At 38.0% G+C, this 19,673-nt stretch overlaps 1 long non-coding RNA gene across 1 annotated transcript in view; it reads right to left on the bottom strand.

Moving 5' to 3' along the window:
- Positions 1 to 3,435: 3,435 nt before the first annotated feature.
- LOC128737038 (uncharacterized) overlaps positions 3,436 to 19,673 on the bottom strand; it is a 53,212-nt gene continuing 36,974 nt past the window's right edge. The window contains exon 3 of the long non-coding RNA XR_008412021.1: positions 3,436 to 3,515. This is a non-coding gene — a long non-coding RNA (uncharacterized LOC128737038). The remainder of the gene's footprint in view (positions 3,516 to 19,673) is intronic.

Below are 19,673 nucleotides of genomic sequence, written 5' to 3' on the forward strand. Positions count from 1 at the left end.
CGACATTCAACTCTCCTGAAGTCTTTCGAATGAATTGGTGCTGTTCGAGTTTATTCCTCTGTCTTTGAATTAGTTTTAATCGCTCTAATGAGGATTTACTATGGATTTAGGGGTGAACTGGGCAAAATGGACTTTTCTTGCATTTCGCATGGTATGGAATGGATGGAATTCGATTCTTAAGATGTTTTGACAACGTTTGGAAGCTATTTGAGTTCATTTCGTGGGCAACAAATAAGTTTTCATACTGTTTAATAAAAGCTTTTTGGGGAAAATAGGGCTAAATGGACCACTTCCCGAAGTCTGCGCAGGATGAAACCCTCATCAATCGATTTCCTGCATTTTTTTACATAGGAGTAAGTATCTTGTAAGATTTCAAACCAGCGGCTTGTAATTCTTGGGATTATGACAAGGGGTTTCCAACAGCAATGATTACTACGCACCTTTGAAAAAAGTTACTTTTGATTACTTTACTGATTACCTCTGATTACCAGTAATCAATCTCTTGTGCTTACTATAAATTAATCGCGATTACCAATGATTACTTAAGATTATCATTGATTACTCTAATAATTACCATTGATTACCTGATTAGTTTGTAAGTGATTACAAAAGTAATCTCTGATTACTACACACTTTTACGCCTTACTGGAAACCCCTTTGAGCTCGTTGTTGCCCATTGTGCACTGAATTACTTAAGATCATGATTTTTTTCATCCATATCTGATCGACTGAATATAAAATTGATATCCAAATAAGCGAGAAAAGCTACAAAATAAAAAGTCATTGATTTTTTCAAAAATATTAGAGGGTTAAGCCCTCTATAATAAGGATAGTTGTGAAAACAAATGCGTGCTACAAGGTCGAACATAAGGTCCACGGACAAAAAATTGACAAGATGAACAGTCCAACAGAAAATTGACACAATGAAAAGTCAACAAAACACATAGCAAATAGAATAAAAGGTCAACCGGATGAAATAGTAACTTTTCGGCCTCTTGTTCCCAAAGAGTTTTAAATCTATGCTCATGGCTTTCACTAAGCAAGATATATTTGCGTGCCGCCCAAATGGGAAATATCTACTTAATTTGATATATTGACTCTGGCCAGTTTGCTCCGATTTTATTATAGTTATTTGCAAGCTTGACAAGATGATCCCAAACTATCACTCTCCTCTGTGTGTGATGATGATAGAGTCAAAACAATAATCCGGTTTTGTGAAATGAAAAAAAAACATTGTTTACAGATATATAAGTAGGTATAGTTTAGATTCTTGAATGTGAAATTAAGTTATCGCGCCTACAGCTGCTTGTAGGATGTTAACAGTGGATCTCTTAAAAGTATTCTCAACAAGACGCGAACTTTTGTAAACAAGACGTAACAAGTCGGCAAAAGATATTAGCGGATGATGTAATGATATTTCGACACATTAGTCCACCTGTCAATCATAATAATTTCGATCGCTTACTCGCATGTGGTGCCAGAAATCAGTTGATCCTAAAAAAAAATTGTGTTCATTTCATCCGAACAAGTTGTTTGCTTGAAAGAACTGGTTTAAAACGAGGGCAAGTTCGGAACTAGCCGTTCCTCAACTAGATCGTGGTTCAACAAACCAAAACCAAAAAAATCTAACATCGTTTATTCATCTGGCGATGTCTCTCAGTAAAGTTTCATCAATTTGTTCAAAAATAGCACAGCATCCACGGAACTTTTTTTTTCTTGTTCTCTTTTGTTTCGGTCACCGCCACCGCCGGCCGTCACCGGACCGGACTGATTAAAATTGGCCATTTCCCATGTGTGTACGATTTTCCGGCGTAAACCTAGCACGGTCAGCTATTAGCTATTAGCTATGTGTTTACACCGGACGATTTTACTGCTAGCATTCGGATCTATAAATTGTACCGTTGATCGTTTAATGTTTGGATTGGATGGTTTCAATGATTGCTCAATCATCGCCGGGCATGTTGTGCCCCCGCACCGGGTGGGAGGCTGGTGAATCGAGGAAGTGAATCAAGTGATGATATTTATGAGTTGCAAAATCATTTTTCATTGCTCGTATCCGCGTTTACCTATCATTATTACCCGGGATTAGCATCAGGAGTCCAGCGTCGAAAATTCCTTTTCTAATGTTCGGCTTCCCACATGAGGTGCACAAAAAAAACGAAATATCTCGCAGAATCCGGTTCTCGTTTTGAAGACCCGGCGAATTATGTTAACATTATTAAGCATATTTTCGAACCGGTTTCATTATGAAACATTTTTTCACTGTTTAGCATTCTAGCATTAAACAAGCATTCCATGTGTATCCACTCGAAATATTCGACACACACAATTACTGTTAACAAACATTGCGTTGCCATAGCGAACTTCGCAAACAACAGAGAAACGCTTATTTTCACAATAATTAGTCGTTGAAATTGTCACTTGACGACGGACGGTTGGCACATGACGTCAGACGCAACATGTAAGCGCAACTGTCAAGGTCAAGCGACGCACCGCGCCGCTGCCGTCCGTCACAATGACGCCCACTCCTGCGCATTTTCCGACGGATTATGATGCACGGGGTGGGACCGTAAAATAGCTTAAAACGACATAATTTATTCACTGTGCACATCAATACATACAGTGAAATGCCGCCATACAGCTTTTTTTTTTGCTTTTGTAAAACCATCGTTGATCGACGGACGGTGAATCTCGTTTCACTTGCATAAATACCTACATGCGGTCGTATACGTACTATATAGTAAACTCATGTGCTTTTCGCGTTCACGCAGCGAAATAATTGTGAACGCGACACCAACCGCGGGTAAATAAAATGTGTTTATCACATGATTATCTATTTTCATTCCCGACCCGACCCGACATCCACCAAGCGCGCAAAAGAAGGCTCGCCTTCTGCTGCTGCTTTGTCAGTAAGGAATACTCCGCCGCGCAAGAGCAGTCTCGCCGTCCGTCGTAGTGTTTCTCATTCTGGCACACATATTTAGCAGCGTAGAGTTTTTTTTTGTATGATTAGCATAATCCTCGCATCGTCAGTGACTTTATTACAGGGTTGTGTACGTGGCAACACACCGAGCCGAGCCAAGTGCGAGGAAGGCTATTGAGGACGGACAGCGTGCTTGGTTTGAGTAATGAGCTGTTTCTCTTTTCGAGCGCACATTGATAGCCTTGGAAAGCACGATCAGGAAACGAAAAACTAGCATAAAAGTGTCCAAATTTATGCCAAACTGATGCCTTTCTGGAATCACTAAACTTAGCAGCGCTGGCTGGCTGGCATGTATGGCATGGGGTGTAGGTCGTTGGGAACCGAAAACCTCGTGGGTGAGTTTTTAATCCGATTCGTGAGTAATATGTTTAATTTCAAATAGCTTCATTACCCTGTTTATCACTCTTTTAACTGAGTGAATAAATGGTTAATGTTTATTACGTAATTTGGTACATTACCCTCAGCTACGCTATTTTCAGTTTCTTTGAGCCATAAACAAAATACTCGACGTAGTTTCAAACAAGCCACTTACCTGTAAGGAAAAGAGAAAATAGAAAATGTGTTAATGAGTGTGTTTAAAAATAATATAATTTAAAGATTCTGGCTATGAGCCAGATGTGTCATTTAAATTGTACTCCTTATAGTAATAATGATCCCATCAATTAAGAAAGGTGGAACTTTTCCATTTACTTTATTTTTCTTACAACAGGCTTTAGTACCGGTGCGGATAAGATACAGTAACGTATGAATACAGTAATGTTCCGATTTTGTTAGCTCCCGATTTTGTCAGCCTATAAATTTTGCTTAACTTTTGTGCTTTTAAACATGATTTATAATACTTTTCAGCCAGCTTGAAACTATTCTGATTCGCTGGGGAGAGTTTTTGAATAAAACGATGCCTTCTTGCGAGTTATTCCGGGTCAAAATTAGGGTATTTTTATAGTAAAAGTTCTATAGTTCCTAAACAAGCAAGGATAGAGGTGTACTGTATTCAGCAATGTTGTGTATTTTTACTATTTGTATAACTTTCTAAAACAGAAAAAAGTCAAACAACAATTACAAAAACAGCTAAAATGGAAAAACAGATTTTAAAGATTTTTCATTTATGAGAAATTGGATTTTCTATCTTTGCTGAAGAGATAGAAGGTTACTGTCTTCAGCAATATTTCTTGTAATAATATGCTGTAAAACTAAAGAATACATTAATGTGGTATATTGAAACTGAAGAAAAATAAATTTTTTATTATGCTTTTAGGGGGATTAATCAAAATTTGAATTCCGCTGGATGATAGAACTTTTGATTTTAAGAAACTCTTCCAAAGATTCCATAGACCTAAAACCAAGTTTTCCAGCTCAAAGCTGATGCGCACCAAAAAAGGTTCTGCACCAGTGTGCTGTGCACGGTTCATTGAGATTTCGGTTGACCAATTGAGGGTTAAAATTTAGTTTTTAGTAGAAGTCTTCGATATTGCAAGGTCTTAAGTCTAGAATTTTGAAAAAAAAATTCAAATTTTTTTTTTCAGATTTTGTCAGTTTCCCCATTTTGTCAGCCCAAAATTCAACATGGGACTGACAAAATCGGAACATTACATTATTCATTATTTTTCCCTCCTGTCTCCTGCTGGTCCTGGAGAAAAAAAATTCGGCAAGGTGCAAGGAGCACGAAACAAAAAAGCCGACAAAAAGTTATAGAAAAGGAGAAAAGACGGAACAAAAAAGCCGGCAAACCGGTGTAGAAAACGTGAAAAAGAAGAGGATAAAATACGGAAGCAGAAAAATTAAGAAACCAGAAAAAAGGAGGAAAATGGAGATAAACTATGAAAACGGTGCACAGTAGTCCAGAAGTACGGAAAGTGGAACTTTTTTCCTAGTGCCTTTTGCTTTCATTTTATCATTTATGGTCTTCAGCACTTTTGTTTGTAGGAATATTGTATGAATAAAGGTCCAAGAGATTTGCGGTCTTCTGCAAAAACGTGTATTTTGAGAGTTTCGATAATTGCCTAGAACATTGTATTCTTGTAAAATGCAACTAACAAAAGCTCAGTACGGAAAACCAATTTTTAAAGAAGTTTTAAAGAATATGCCATATAGTTCAGCACTCGATAAAGATAGAAATTTTATTTCTTCAGCAAAGTTGCTTGTTTTTACAATATTTACAGCTTTGCCGAAGAAACTATGTCTATATTTCCTAACACAAAAAAGTTATTTTTTTATTTTCATTATAGTAAGCACAGTTTTAGATTAAGAGGGATATTCATGCAAACAAAAGTGCTGAAGACCATAAATGATAAATTTAAAACAAAAAACACTAGGAAAAAAGTTCCACTTTTCGTACTTTTGGACTACTGTGCGGTGGGACGGAGGGAAAGCAGGACATAATAAAAGGTAGAAGGGAGCAAACGAAAATGGAAAAAAATATAAAAGGAGCTAAACCAAACTTTGGGAAACCAAAAGCAAGACGGAAAAAGAGGAAAATCAGGCCTGAAAATGAGTTAAAAAGGAAGAAGAAAAAACACAATAAACGGAACCGAGAAGAGGTAAAAGCAAGAGGTAAATTAGGATTAAAAATTGCGAAAAGCGGGAGAGTAAAGGAAGAGCTAGAGGAAATAGCGGGTGGAAGAAAGGAAAAACAGGAGAGTAAAAGAGAGAAAATGAGACAAAATAGAATAGAAGGAAGACGGGACAGGAAAGAAGGAGAGAAAAGGAGGAAATACGAGAACAGGAGAATTAAGAAACGAAACCAAAAAAGAGGAATATGGAGATAAAATTTAAAAACAAAGGACAAATGGCATAAAACGAATAAGAAAAATAGAACGTGATATAGAAGGAGGAAAAGCACGACATAACAAGAGGTAGGACGGAACAAACGAAAACGGAAAAATAGAACAGGAGTTAACGAAATGAGGAAAAACGGGCCTGAAAATAAGGTAAAACGGAACAACAAAAAGCACGAAAAACGGAACAGGAAAGAGAAAAATAAGAGGAAAAACAGAAAAGTTAAGAAGAAAAGTGCGAAAAACGAAAAAAGAAAGGAAGCGAAAGAGTAAATAGTGGGCAAAAGTAAAGAAAAACAGAGCAAAGGCAGGGAAAACGTGACAAATAGAAGGAAGACGTGACAGAAACATTTGAAAAAATCCAAAGAAAAAGAGAAAAAATGATCAAAAAACAAGGGAAATCAGAAGAAAAAAGATTAAGATGGTCAAGCTGTAGAGCCACCCACGCTAGTTGAAGTTAAAGAGGTGATAAAAGAGCTTCAAAACGGAAAAGCTTCAAAACGGAAGGACGAAATTCCGGCTGAACTTCTGAAAGAGGCGAGGGATGTTTCTTATAACATTTTTCCTCAGCTTTGCAATGGTGGCCTTAAAATGAAAATCGGTTGGGGGCCTCATGGTGAAAACGGCGATTGTTTGATAAAATCCAATATGGCGACCAAATCCAAGATAACCGCCAGAAAAAAATTTACTCCATATGAAAGCCCTGTTCTTCTTCTTTACAGAACCGGGCCATTTGTTAGTTGTTTAATGGCAAATTTATGAAATACCATATGATATAGATCTCAAGGTTTGCTCAAAATTCAACTTTTCTTGAACCGGTTAGAACCCTTGGCGCACGAGGGGTCCACTATTTCGAGGTATCAAAAGTGTAATTCTTATCTTTTAACCATTTTCAACCAATTAAGCGCAGGAGTTCCAATATTTGAAGACCTCGTGTCAGTAGTGGCCCCGTTTTAGCGAGAATTACTCATGGATGGAAGAAGAAATGCCTTCAGACTGGCTTGACGGTCTCATTTCCTCGATATACAAGAAGCGACACCGACTCGATTGTAGTAACTCGGGACATAACACTTCTAATTTCCTTGACAAATTTCGGGGATACAACTAACGGACTCCCCATCTGTTTGTGGATTTTAAGGTAGCGTACGATTCAGTGAAAAGAAATGTAAATTAAGGCAGATAATGCTTGAACATGGCTTTCCGAGCAAACTATTTAAACTGTGTCGTTCAACGCTAGACAAATCAAATTCAAGCGTCAGAATAGATGGTGAAATATCAGATGCATTCGTAACGTTAGACGGATTGGAACAAGGCAAGGCACTTTTTAACCTACTTGAAGGGGCGATTCGAAAAGCAGGCGTGCAAAGGAATGGAACCATCACCACTAAATCGCACATGGTCCTAGGCTTTGCGGATAATATCGACATTGTTGGTGTTGATCGTAGAGCTATTGTAGATGCATTTGTGCCTTTCAAAAAAGAATCTGTGAGAACCGAACTGATCATAAACACTGACAAAACGAAGTACATGGTTGCTGGCAGAGAGCGTGGAAATCTGAATGATGTTGAATCTGGAAATAGATGGAGGGAATTGGAAATAGGGCTTTCTACGCAGTCCGTAGCCAGCTAAAGTCACGAAGTTTGCGGACGCGTTCAAAATTAGTTATGTCCAAAACATTAATATTGCCGGTTGCCCTCTACGGTCATGAGCCATGGACGTTGAGAGAAGCAGATCGGTGTATACTTGGGGTATTTGAACGAAAAAATTTGCGGCCTGTACTTGGCGGCAAGACGAAAAACGGCGAATGGCGTAGACCATGTGCATGTACCACAAGTTGTACGAGGTGCACCTCGAATATGATGACATTGTGCAGCTGATCAGTCGCCGGCGGTTACAGTGGGCTGGACATGTAGCCCGAATGCCAGAAGACAGGTCAGCGAAAATAGTGTTCAGCAGAGAACCTGGGCGAGGTCGTCGGTTTCGAGGTAGACCACGCACTCGTTGGGTGTGTGCGATCGAGGAAGATGCACGCCCAGCAGGAGTGCAGAGTGACTGGAGACTGGCAGCCCAAAACCGAGAATCCTGGAAATCACTAATACATTCGGCTAGGATCCGCTAATATGGATTGTCGGTCTTTAAAGCAAGTAAAGTAAAGTAGAAGAAAAAATAGCATGAAAAACGAGCCGAAAAAAGGCAAAACAGAACAGGGAATGACGGAAAAAGAAAAGAAAAGAAAAAATGAGGCACATAACAACGAAAAGACGCAATAGATGAAGACGAAAATCGAGAAAAGAAGGAGATAAAAAGAGTTTGAAAGAGACGAGCACTGGAAACGAGAAGAGGAGAAAGGGAACAGAAAAGACGGAAAACGGGAGAAAACATACGAAAAAATGAGTGAAAAACAACAAGAAAAACAGAGCTGAACAATGAAACAGAAATCTTGGGACAGGAACAGTAAACAGGTAAAGCGTGAGAGTAAGTCATAAAATATCAATCCTGATGCCAAATAAAAATTCGTGTCTGTTCAAGTCTACCCAAGTATTAATTCTAAAGCCACTTGGTTTTACTTGAATTTTATAAAGGTTTTATTGCAATATTAATCACTACCTCTGAGTTTATTGCTGTATTGCACAATACCAAGAGGATACGAGTCCAAACACACTTATAACTAACGAAAAAACCATAATAAAACTGTTAATAAAACAAATTTATTGTGGTTGCTTATATTACCACGTTAAAACTTGTTGGCTGCGCCACGTCTCTTATAAACTTAGCATAAGTGTGGCGTAGCAATACAAAATGGCGCACCAATCAAAATTGATCTTATCGCGGCTACTTGTCAAACCGCAATAAATCTGGTAGTTTTATAGAACTATTAAAACAATAACACCCTGACCAAACAGTTTTTTGCTGCTATTATGAAGAATACCAAAGTTCAAAACTAAAATCCTTTTTTATGCGAAGCCATATTGCCATATTCTAGTATTTTGTTTGCGAGCTAAACAAAAATTCATCAAAGCAAAGTGTTTTGCAGAAAGAAAGTTATTATCAATCATTTTCCTGTCAGAGGAAGCAACTAAAATGATTTTGCTAGAAATTGAGATTGACTAGACTAACTGAATATTTTCAATTTGTTAAAACAACCAGTTATCGAAAATTTCAAAATTTCAGTGGCACGCTTATTTTATCGATTATATCATGCAAACCAACGAAATTGCTTAAAATTTAATAAATATTCTATGGGATATTTTATTCTGATCGCTATAAACCAAATCGTTCAGAACGACCTGTCAGTAAAATTTGAACTTTTCTGCTCACTGATATATTTTCAACTTGACAAACCTAGCGAACTTATTTAGCTTTTGCCAGAAAAGCGGGGAGCGAAAAGCTTTTCTAAATTATGGCGATGGCTGTCAAGCAGCGAAAGCTTAACCGGTTTTATTGCTGCTTTCAGCAGAGCGTGATACGACTACTTGAACATATAACCTGATTCTTATAGCGGTTATGAAAACATTCTTAGGAGTGGGCCACTTGGTCAGAAAGCAGTGTTTTATAGCGGTCATCAGAAAGTTCTGGTAGAGCTCATAGTTATATTAGCGGTTTTATTAGACTGGTCATGAAAACCACTATACGAACTAATAAAACTTGAAATTATTACTTGGGTAGTAACGTCACTAATGCTACGTTCAATTCCAGTCCAAGTGTATGTCCGATTTTAAGTCCAATTTGAAGTCTAGTTTAATATACAAATTTAAGTTCAATTTTAGGTCAAATTTAAATTCTAAATTATGTTCAAGTTCTGATTTCAACTTCTAGTACAATTTGAATTGCAATTCCAAGTCTAATTTTGAATTTGTATCTGAAAACAGCAAGAATTCATACATCACGCATGGCACACTAGATCACCGCGTGCGACGGACACGATCTGACACGTATTAACAATGTCAACAGCAGCAACAATGTTTTTCATATATTGAGGGTTCACCGGCACTTTTTCTTGCATAATCCTGCAACATTCAAGCCGTTTAGGGTCATCCGCCCAGTTATTTAGCTTCGAGGTACGATGTTAATCTAACAAGCCAGTCGTCGTATGTTCGCCAAGGCTTTGCTTCAGGCTGATCCGCAGGCAGCAGTTATTGAACCTGTAGTGTAGGAAGGATGCACTTTTACCACACGCTCCATATGTTCCAGTTTGACACGGGGCTGTGCCGCAACTTGGCTTATGCTTGTCTTGAGATCATGTCATTCAATCTGCAAAATTTTATGGCCAAGCACTGAAGCACTTGCTGATACTGCCTTCTCGAAGCTTTGTTGAAAACAACTTTTCTTCTCGGAAGCGACGGTGCGTTGTCGTAAAAGTTCCTGAATTTGAATCGGTGTGTAACAAAATGAACACTTCTGGATTTTTGTTTACACACTTGCTTGCATTAGGTTGTCGACGGTCGGAAAATCTAGAACCATACTCCTCGGTGGGCTTTCGTTGCTTAACAATTAGCGACGCCATAGTAAAAGTGAATGTCCGCGAGTTCGTCCGGAAAATACATTTTCATGCGGCAGCGATTATTAAAAATGTCCTAGAGAGACCCGTGAAGTCTGTTTCGTTGTTGTTTTCCCTACGTGTCAGACCGTGTCTGTCGCACGCGGTGATCTAGTGTACTATGCATGATGTATGAATTCGCGCAGATTTCAGATTCTAATTCAACACCCAAAACGATGCATTCAAAATTAAATTGCAACGAAGCTAAAAGAGATAGACGTTTCACGTCAAAGAACGAATTGTAGAACGGTACCAGAGCTTTAAATTGAGAGGAACGAAAGTTCAAAGTTTGAATAAAGGTTACAGAGGTGTAGCGAAGTTTGAATCAAACCCTAACTGTTCAGTATTCCTAATATAAAACCTGATTTTATCTTAATTTACAACGCTTTTCCTCTAAAAAATATTGAGCTGTAAACCAAATTTGTTATTCATATGAGAACCTCAGTTTTTTTTGGAATGGTATAGACTGGTGCAATTCTGAACTGAAGGCATAACAAAACAGTCCCCGATCAACGTCATTTAATTTGAAACTTAGTTCAAGAGTCCATTTTCAGGTATAATTTCAAACATCTGTCAAAACCGGGAAGCAACTAGGGGCGTTTCGTTATGGTTTATGATCAAAGCTACCAATAACGGAGGCAGTGGCCAATATAAATGAAATTATCACGTTCCCCGCCCGGCGCGACGATATGATGAAATGCATGAATTACTTGAAAACACAATACCAGACCGAGGAATTCTGGTGAATAAAATGCCATGTAAACACTTTAGCGCGTCAGAAAAATGTCATCGACCACAGTTTTCTGTGTGTCTGGCTGCTTGCTGCCAGTCAGCAGCTAAGGTGCGCTAGCAGTTGAACTTGACAGGGCGCACAGCATTAACGCAAGCACAAATTAATGCTAATTTTACTATAAATATTCAACAGGCTCGAACAGTCCGTCTATCGTTCGGTATGCTATATTGCGCACGGCATAGAGTTCAAATCATTACCACAGCTAGTGGAGAGCTGCTGCTCGGTCTGGGAGTCAGTTACCTAATTTTCATAAATTCAAAATTAGAACAAACGCACCAAACCCCAGACATATGTTCTGTTTATAATGTGAAAACGTATGTTAATGTGTTGAGCGGAGTAATTAAAATGATCGAATACCTTAACCGTCGTCGTCGATGACAATAATGTGCGCGATCAAATGACGCAACCCAGATCGGAAATCTTCCGCGGGGAACAACCATAAAATCGTTTCGACACGACACAAGGTCTCACGATTAGCGCTGCTATTGTGCTAATCGTAACCTTATAGAGAGAATAATACGAAATACGTGGGTTCCTCAATTTAAACGACGTACAAAACGAGACCACAACTAGTTGTTAGGAATACAAGACGCACCTGTCACGTGACGTACCAAATATCTAGAGGAATGTCATTTTATTATTTGTTTACATACCGAAGAGTTAAGTACATAGCAACATACCATATAATCATATCATTCGGGAAGCTGCCCTGATAACGATCATCATAATGATAATGATAGACCGCGAGCTTGAGTTGAGTCAAGTGGTTTAATTACATAGGGGAGCGTTTCGAGGGGGGTAGACCAACCGAGACGCCCATTCTCGTGCTTATGTTTACTCTCGCAATTATCCAATTTGTTTTTTGACTGTGAGGAAAAATTGTTACTCTTTCTTTTTTTGTTTTGGTGGTGTTACGCCTTTATCTGATATGATACTTCTTCCGTTTTTAACAGTTTAAGAATAGGACAGAAAAACAAACGCGAATAATCGATTGAAATTAATTAAACATTGATTAAACTGAAACTCTACTCCATTAGATGAACATTTTACGATGCATTAAGATCACCTTTAAAAGTTTTGAATAGAATCGTTATTCGCTATTCCTTTCTTCCTCGAATGAAAACCATTCAAAGGTAATTTCCCCTGTACTCAAACCTACTCATTGTAAAGGTTTATTGGTGATACCTATTTTGTGGTGTTTTTAATTCATTTTACTAAACCCAGTGGGAGGAACAGTCGCAACGATCAAATCTGTGTAAATTCAATAACATAACTGAATTTAGTTCACTTCCGAACACTCTTTGTGTTTGTTCTTCACGCATAAATAGCCTTTCTTCTGGACACACAGCTAGCTGAGCTCTGTCCGCTTATATCATCACGATTCGAATTCAATTAAACGTGATGATGGCAATTGATTATTTTTTCATGGGGTGGCCCCTCCCTAGCAACGATTGAACTGACAGTCCGAACTGTTTATGTACCTACACTCCATCGTCGATAGAGTCGAATAATCGTTGAAAAATATGAACAAGCATGCTCTTGAAGCATGTCCACAGAAAACCACCGCGCCCCGCTTGCTAGATGCAAACTTTCTTGGCCGCACAGTGGTCCGGTTACGGATCAATTGACGACCAATGAAATCACTATTAATTCTATTTTATTTGTTATTTCAAGCCATTTTATGCTTTTCCTTTGCTCTGTTGCTGGTTTAAAAAAAAAACAAAATATAGAGCTTTCCTATAAAAGTTGTTTGGTTTGCGCGCAGTTGCCCGAAATTGACAAAAAAAATTTTAATAGCGCAAATTTTTTTCTTAAATATTTCATAGCTCATTGAATATGCATCTTAGCAACAAACAGTCTTTAGAGAAAATGTGTATTTTAATACACTGAATAACTATGTAGAACATTTTAAAGCACCAAAAAATCTTACTCCACTGACGCAAGCGTACGACAAACAACTGCTGGTGCTGTGTGCATACATTCTGCTACCTACCTACTTTCGGAAACACATAGCCGCGGTGCGTCTTTCTGCATAGCCCGCTCACGCGCTGTGCCTGCGAAAGAGTGCGATATATGACTGCTTCTATATGACTATATGACACTAGGATATATGACTGCTTCTTTTCTTTTTTATCTCACGCCCTCGCTTACACAGGCGAGTAAGAGTTAGGGACCCGCGAGCGATCGGTATCAACTGCTTGGGTTGCAATAAAACAACCGAGCGGGACGACCGTGGCTGACAGCTGAATACACACATGCAAAAACTCGTCGCAGGGTATGAAAAAATAAAAAGAAATCCGAAAGAAATCCGAAAGAAATGCTCATGCCAGTCTGTTCGTTAGAACGAATGTGCTCGTGTGAGAAAATTAGAGTACACGAGTGCGGGCTTCGCAGGACGGATATCCGATTTAACATTAGTAATAAAACTGAGAGGATAGATGAAAATAAAAGCAAAGCCATGGGTTTATACCGTCTTTAGACATAACCCTTCTTTATCGACAGACTTCGCAGCCGGCTGTTAGAGTACAGGAAAATTACGGGGCCAGTGCAACGATCCTATTGACTCTAACTAGCAAGCACCGCCTAGCCGAGATTCGAACATACGACGACTAGCTTGTTAGACCAGCATCGTACCTTGAAGCTAACTGGGCTGGGTTATAGATGAAAATATCGAGACATAAATTAACAGTGTCAAATTTTAAATAAGAGAAAGTGTGAGAAAAATTTGAAATAAACATGACAGAACTAAATTTAATTTCACATTTAACAAAAATGAACAGGAAATACTCGAACAAGATTGAGTAAAAGTTTTACGACATAATGAATGAAATAAATATTATTTAATCTTGGATGAGCGGTCGCAATCAAGGGGAAAGTGGAAAGTCAATTAAGTTTAGCTTTGTACTAATTTAACTAGCTGATTGCCCTATCTTACTCGGGGCCCTTTATCTCTCAGTCACTTATACATCTGTTATTGTAACGAAAATTTTCATAATGCAAGAAACAAAACACTTTTTCCTTATTCGAATGTATCTAACCTTTGTTAGCTGCCCCCTGTTGTCACCCAGCCACGTGTAAATCTGTCTTCTTTTCGGTAATCTCTATAAATCGACACAAAGCCTTTTTTACGTTTTTGAACCTCCTCTTTGTTAATGCCTTCCCTATTTCTTCCTTTCAGAAATCTTCTCTTGTCGTCCAGCCTCATGTACAGCTGTTATCGCTCCAAATGTAAGAAAAACGCACCCCTTTACCCATTTGAACCTTCCTTCCGCCTCCCTGTTTTGTCAACCCCCCCTGCGCTGATTTGTCTATGAAACAAAACATTCACAGGTTCCTTTAAGACCCCCGAATTATTATTATTATTATTATTATTATTATTTATTTATCTTAATTCCAACCGACCATAATGGTCTAAATGAAATAATGGTCTAAATGAAATTAGTTATATATCAGTTGCCACAACTGCAGTGTAATTACTGTGTTAATAGGGCAGATACCGCCACCCCATTTATCAGCCCCCCAGCGCTGCACAGAGGAGTAACTAGGGCAAAAAGCTGGCCAAAATAAGAAAAACATTTTTTTCGGTCTTCTAATATAATATATATTTTTTTGTATGCTTAAATAGATGCTGCACAAAGTACTCTTAGTCAAAACACGTAGAAACATACCTGTAAGTTTTGGCAGGTGTACAAACATTGACAATATTTGAAACATTTTTTTGTTAAATCATCAAGCATCAGGAAACGGATTCCATCAGAAATAAACAAAAAGATTAATACAGGATATTTATCAAAACATAGGTTCATCATAAGTAATTCTAACTGGTTTGTAGGAAGAAAATTTAAAATTTTGAAAATATGACTTGTTTTCAATAGTTTTGTCGAACAACTATTTTTTGCAATTTTGTGCTTTTTCAATGGTAAAAAAGTTATCAAATCTTGCAGAATCTGGTCATATATTCTATGGAGGAATGAATCTTTGTGGTATTCTGAACAAATCGGTACGTAAAGCTCATCCGGAAACGTCCGGACTGGCATTTGCGACCCTTTTGAAAATTATATGTTTCACACTGTTTTCAAGGAAATTTCGACAATTCGCATCTAGTTGCGTACTATCTTTTGTGCAAGATAATTCACCTTGAATACAATGGGCACATTAGCCCTACTACATGTCTAGAGATTATGAGGCCTGTTCTCCAGATGTGTTACTAATTGAATCAACATTCCCATTCAACAAAATTCGCTGACAAAAATAGTAGGAAAAATGTTAGTTGAGTAAAGACGGTAAAGTATGTTATAGTATGTATGGCGTGATTGTTATTTGACAAATTTCATAACAGAGGTTTTATATCACAGAGAAGACATCTGCGTTGATTTAGCGTCGAAGAATCAGTCTACTCCACTATCAACAATTTGGTATTAACCAATATCATTTTTTTTATATGAATCAGAGACAAACAAGATACTTATTGGTTTGCTCAGTAGAATCCATGTATAGCCAGTGTGTCTGCAGTGCTCGTGGTAAACATCGCCCATTTGAAAATTATGTATTTACATTGTATGCGCATATGTGTGAGTGATCGATTCGAAACGGGAATCTGATTGTCAAACTAAAAAGGCAACCCAATGAAAAATCTTTCTGCTTTTCCGTAAACCACGTAGGATAAATCACCCGATTTGGTCGTTTTGGGGTATTTCGTCGGCAGGAAAATATTCTATTGGATAATCTGACAATGTTGTTCCCGTATCCAAGACACGAATCAGCAACATGTTTGCCACCAAAATATCCATGAAACACCAGCGACACTGGCATTCTATATATATTGATTATACTGTTTGCTCATGCATTTGTAGGTTTTGGAGAAGGCTGCAAAATAGTGACTAGAAGAAAAGCAGAATCTGCACTGATAAGTGAATTGAAATGACTAGTAATGGCACCAGTTTGTTACAAAATTAACTATTTTTACTTTTCACTTCATATTCGAGCGAAATATTACCTAATACATAAGAAAATAATTTTGGCCAGCTTTTTGCCCTAGTTACTCCTCTGTGCGCTGATTCCATTATGTCAAGGAGAACCCGAGTAAGATCGGGCATTTAGCTGAATGCCCGATCTTACTCGGGGTCCCTTTGCCTCTCAGTCACTTGCAAGAAACAAAACCCTTTTTCTTTATTTGAATGTGTCTACTCTTTTGTCAGTTCCCCTTCTGTTGTCCCCCAGCCACTTGTAAATCTGTCTTCCTGCCGGTAATGCCTATAAATCGACACAAAGCCTTTTTTTACGTTTTTGAACCTCCCCCTTTTTAATGGCCACCTTATTCTCCCTTTCGGAAATCGAGCAACTTGTACAACTGCTGCACCCCTTTACATATTCAATACATACATACATTCAATATGCTAAAATACACATTTTCGCTGAAGACTGTTTATCGCTAGGACGCATATTTAATCTATACCTATAAATAAGGATTTCTGTCTGTCTGTCTGTCTGTCTGTCTGTCTGTCTGTCTGTCTGTCTGTCTGTCCGTATGTTCCTTATAGAATCGAAAACTACTGAACCAATCGGCATGAAAATATGCATGTAGAGGTTTTTTGGGGCCAGGAAAGGTTTTAGTGATGGTTAGAAACCCCTCCCCCCATTAAGAGGGGGGGCTCCGATACAAATGAAACACAAATTTCTCCATAACTCGACAACTAATCAAGCAAATAGAACAAAATTTGGCATGTGGGTGTTTTAGGTGACAAGAATTTATTCTATGGTAAATTGAGACCCCTCCCCTCTTTATAAGGGGAATTATAACACCTCTCCTCTTTAAAAGGGGGGGCTTCCATACAAATTTCCTCAGAACTCGAGAACTAATCACGCAAATGGAACCAAATTTGGCATGTGAAGGTTTTCGAGGGCAATAATATTTTCTATAGTAAATTAGGACCCCTCCCCACTTTAAGAGGGGGGGCTCCTGTACCAAAGAAACACAATTTTCCTCATAACTCGAGAAGTAATTAAGCAAATGGAACCAAATTTGGCATGTGAGTGTTTTTGGAGACAAAAATTTTTTCTATGATGAATTGGGACCCCTACCCGTTTTAGGAGGGGGGGATCCTATACACATGAAATACAAATTTCCTCATAACTGAAGAACTAATCAAGCAAATGGAACCAAATTTAGCATGTGAAAAATTTCGAGGGCAAGAATATTTTCTATGGTGAATTAGGACCCCTCCCAACTTTAAGAGGGGGGGCTCCTATACAAACGAAATACAAATTACCTCATAACTCGAGAACTAATCAAGCAAATGGAACAAAATTTGGCATGTGGGTGTTTTTGGAGACATTATTTTTTTCTATGATGAATTGAAACCCCTCCCCACTTTAGGAAGGGGGGCTCCTATACAAAGGAAATGCAAATTTCCTCACAACTCGAGATTTAATCAAGCAAATGGAACCAAATTTGGCATGTGCCAGTTTTCTAGGACATGAATATATTCTATAGTGAATTAGAACCCCTCCCCACTTTAAGAGGGGGGGCTCCTATACAAACGAAATACAAATTTCCTCATAACTCGAGAACTAATCAAGCAAATGGAACCAAATTTGGCACGTGGGTGTTTTTGGAGACAAAAATTTTTTCTATGATGGATCGGGACCCCTACCTACTTTAGGAGGGGGGGCTTCTATACAAATGAAATTCAAATTTCCTCATAACTCGAGAACTAATCAAGCAAATAGAACCAAATTGGGCATGTGGAGGTTTTTGGAGGCAAAAATATTTTCTATGGTGAATTAGGACCCCTCCCAACTTTAAGAGGGGGTGCTTCTACACAAATGAAATACAAATTTCCTCATAATTCGAGAACTAATCAAGCAAATGGAGCCATATTTGGCATGTGGGTGTTTTTGGAGGCAACCATTTTTTCTATGATGAATTAGGACCCCTTACCTTTTTAAGAGGGGGGGCTCTCATACAAACGAAATACAAATTTCCTCATAACTCTAGAACTAATCAAGCAAATGGAACCAAATTTATCATGTGGGTGTTTTTGTAGGCAAGAATATTTTCTATGGTATATTTTCTATGGATTTCCCAACTTTAAGAGGGGGGGGGGGGGGGCTCCTATACAAATGAAAAACAAATTTCCTCATAACTCGAGAACTAATCAAGCAAATGGAACCAAATTTGACATGTAAGTGGTTTTGGACGCAAGATTTTTTTGTATGGTGAATTGAGACCCCTCTCTTCTTTAGAAAGCGAGTTATGGCCCATCTCCCCTTTAAGAGGGTGGGCTTCCATACAAATGAAATGCAAATTTCCTCTTATCTCGAGAACTAATCAATCGAATGGAACCAAATTTGGCATGTGGGAGATTTTGGAGTCTTGAATTTATTTTACGATAGTTAGAGACCTCTCACCCCTGTGGTAGGGGGATGTGGACTCTCATACAAATAAAACAGAAATTTTTGCGAAACTCAAAAACTAATCGAACTCGAGAAATTCGAGACTCTTCCATAAAACATTAGTCAATACAAGACCACAAAAACTATCTATAGTAACACTAGATCATTCAGGACGAGACGGTCGCGAGTGTTGCCGGTGACTCGCCGTCGGAAGCGCCGCCCACTGGGGGGCTTGCAAAACTTGAGATTGTGACAAAGATCATCCGAGATTCATGATTTATGTACAACACAGGTTAATTTGTGGCAATACGAAGTTTGTCGGGTCAGCTAGTAAGTTATAAATAAATGAAAAAAATTTGCAATATTCAAAAAAAAAAAGTTTCAATTTCCGGCAGCTTCACACAAACCAGACAACCATTAGGTGAAAGTACTTTGTTTTATCTATAAAAAAATATTTCCATCAGGAGCACTCCAAAGGAATCTCGGAAAAATCAATTGAAAATGTGTTATTTTTTGATAAAAATTTTTATAACTCATTAAATAGGCATCTTCGTGAAAAACTGTGAAACTTCAGTGAAAATATGTATTTTAGCATACTGAATAACTTTGTAGAACATTTGAAAGCAATAAAAAAATTGTGTGCAAAGTTATTGAGCATAATTGATTTTTAAGTGCTCCTTTTTGGCACATCATTATATTTCGCAACCGGTAAGAGATAGATAGTTACTATATTCAGCAAAATTGCTTATTTTAGTATGTTCTGCAACTTTTCTAAGAATTTTTTTTTTTGTAATTTATTTAAAAAAACAAAAGTTCGTATCATCCTAGTAGGTGAATTCACGGTCACCATAATAGTGCAGAAAGATGGGCTATATTTTGTTATTAAACTTCTCCGAAGACACCACCCTTGAAAAATAACGCATTTTTTACCCAATTGCTAATGTCCGCGTTTTTTCAAAATTTGACCACTGTGCGATGGCTCCAAAGGAAGTCCGTCTTTTGCTGCTCCTGGTGAAAAAAACGGAAAAGGGTACGGAGAAAACGTGACAAAAACTGAACAAACGAAATAGAAAAAGAGGAAAAAGGCGAGGAAGAAAAAGAAGAAAAATTGGCATGAAAAAAAAACTAATGAAAACTCGTGACACAATGGGAGGGAAATGGGAGGGGCGTAAAAAGAACAAAAAAAGTGGA

Source organism: Sabethes cyaneus, chromosome 2 (assembly GCF_943734655.1).
Source record: "Sabethes cyaneus chromosome 2, idSabCyanKW18_F2, whole genome shotgun sequence".
In the NCBI taxonomy this organism is placed as follows: domain Eukaryota; kingdom Metazoa; phylum Arthropoda; class Insecta; order Diptera; family Culicidae; genus Sabethes; species Sabethes cyaneus.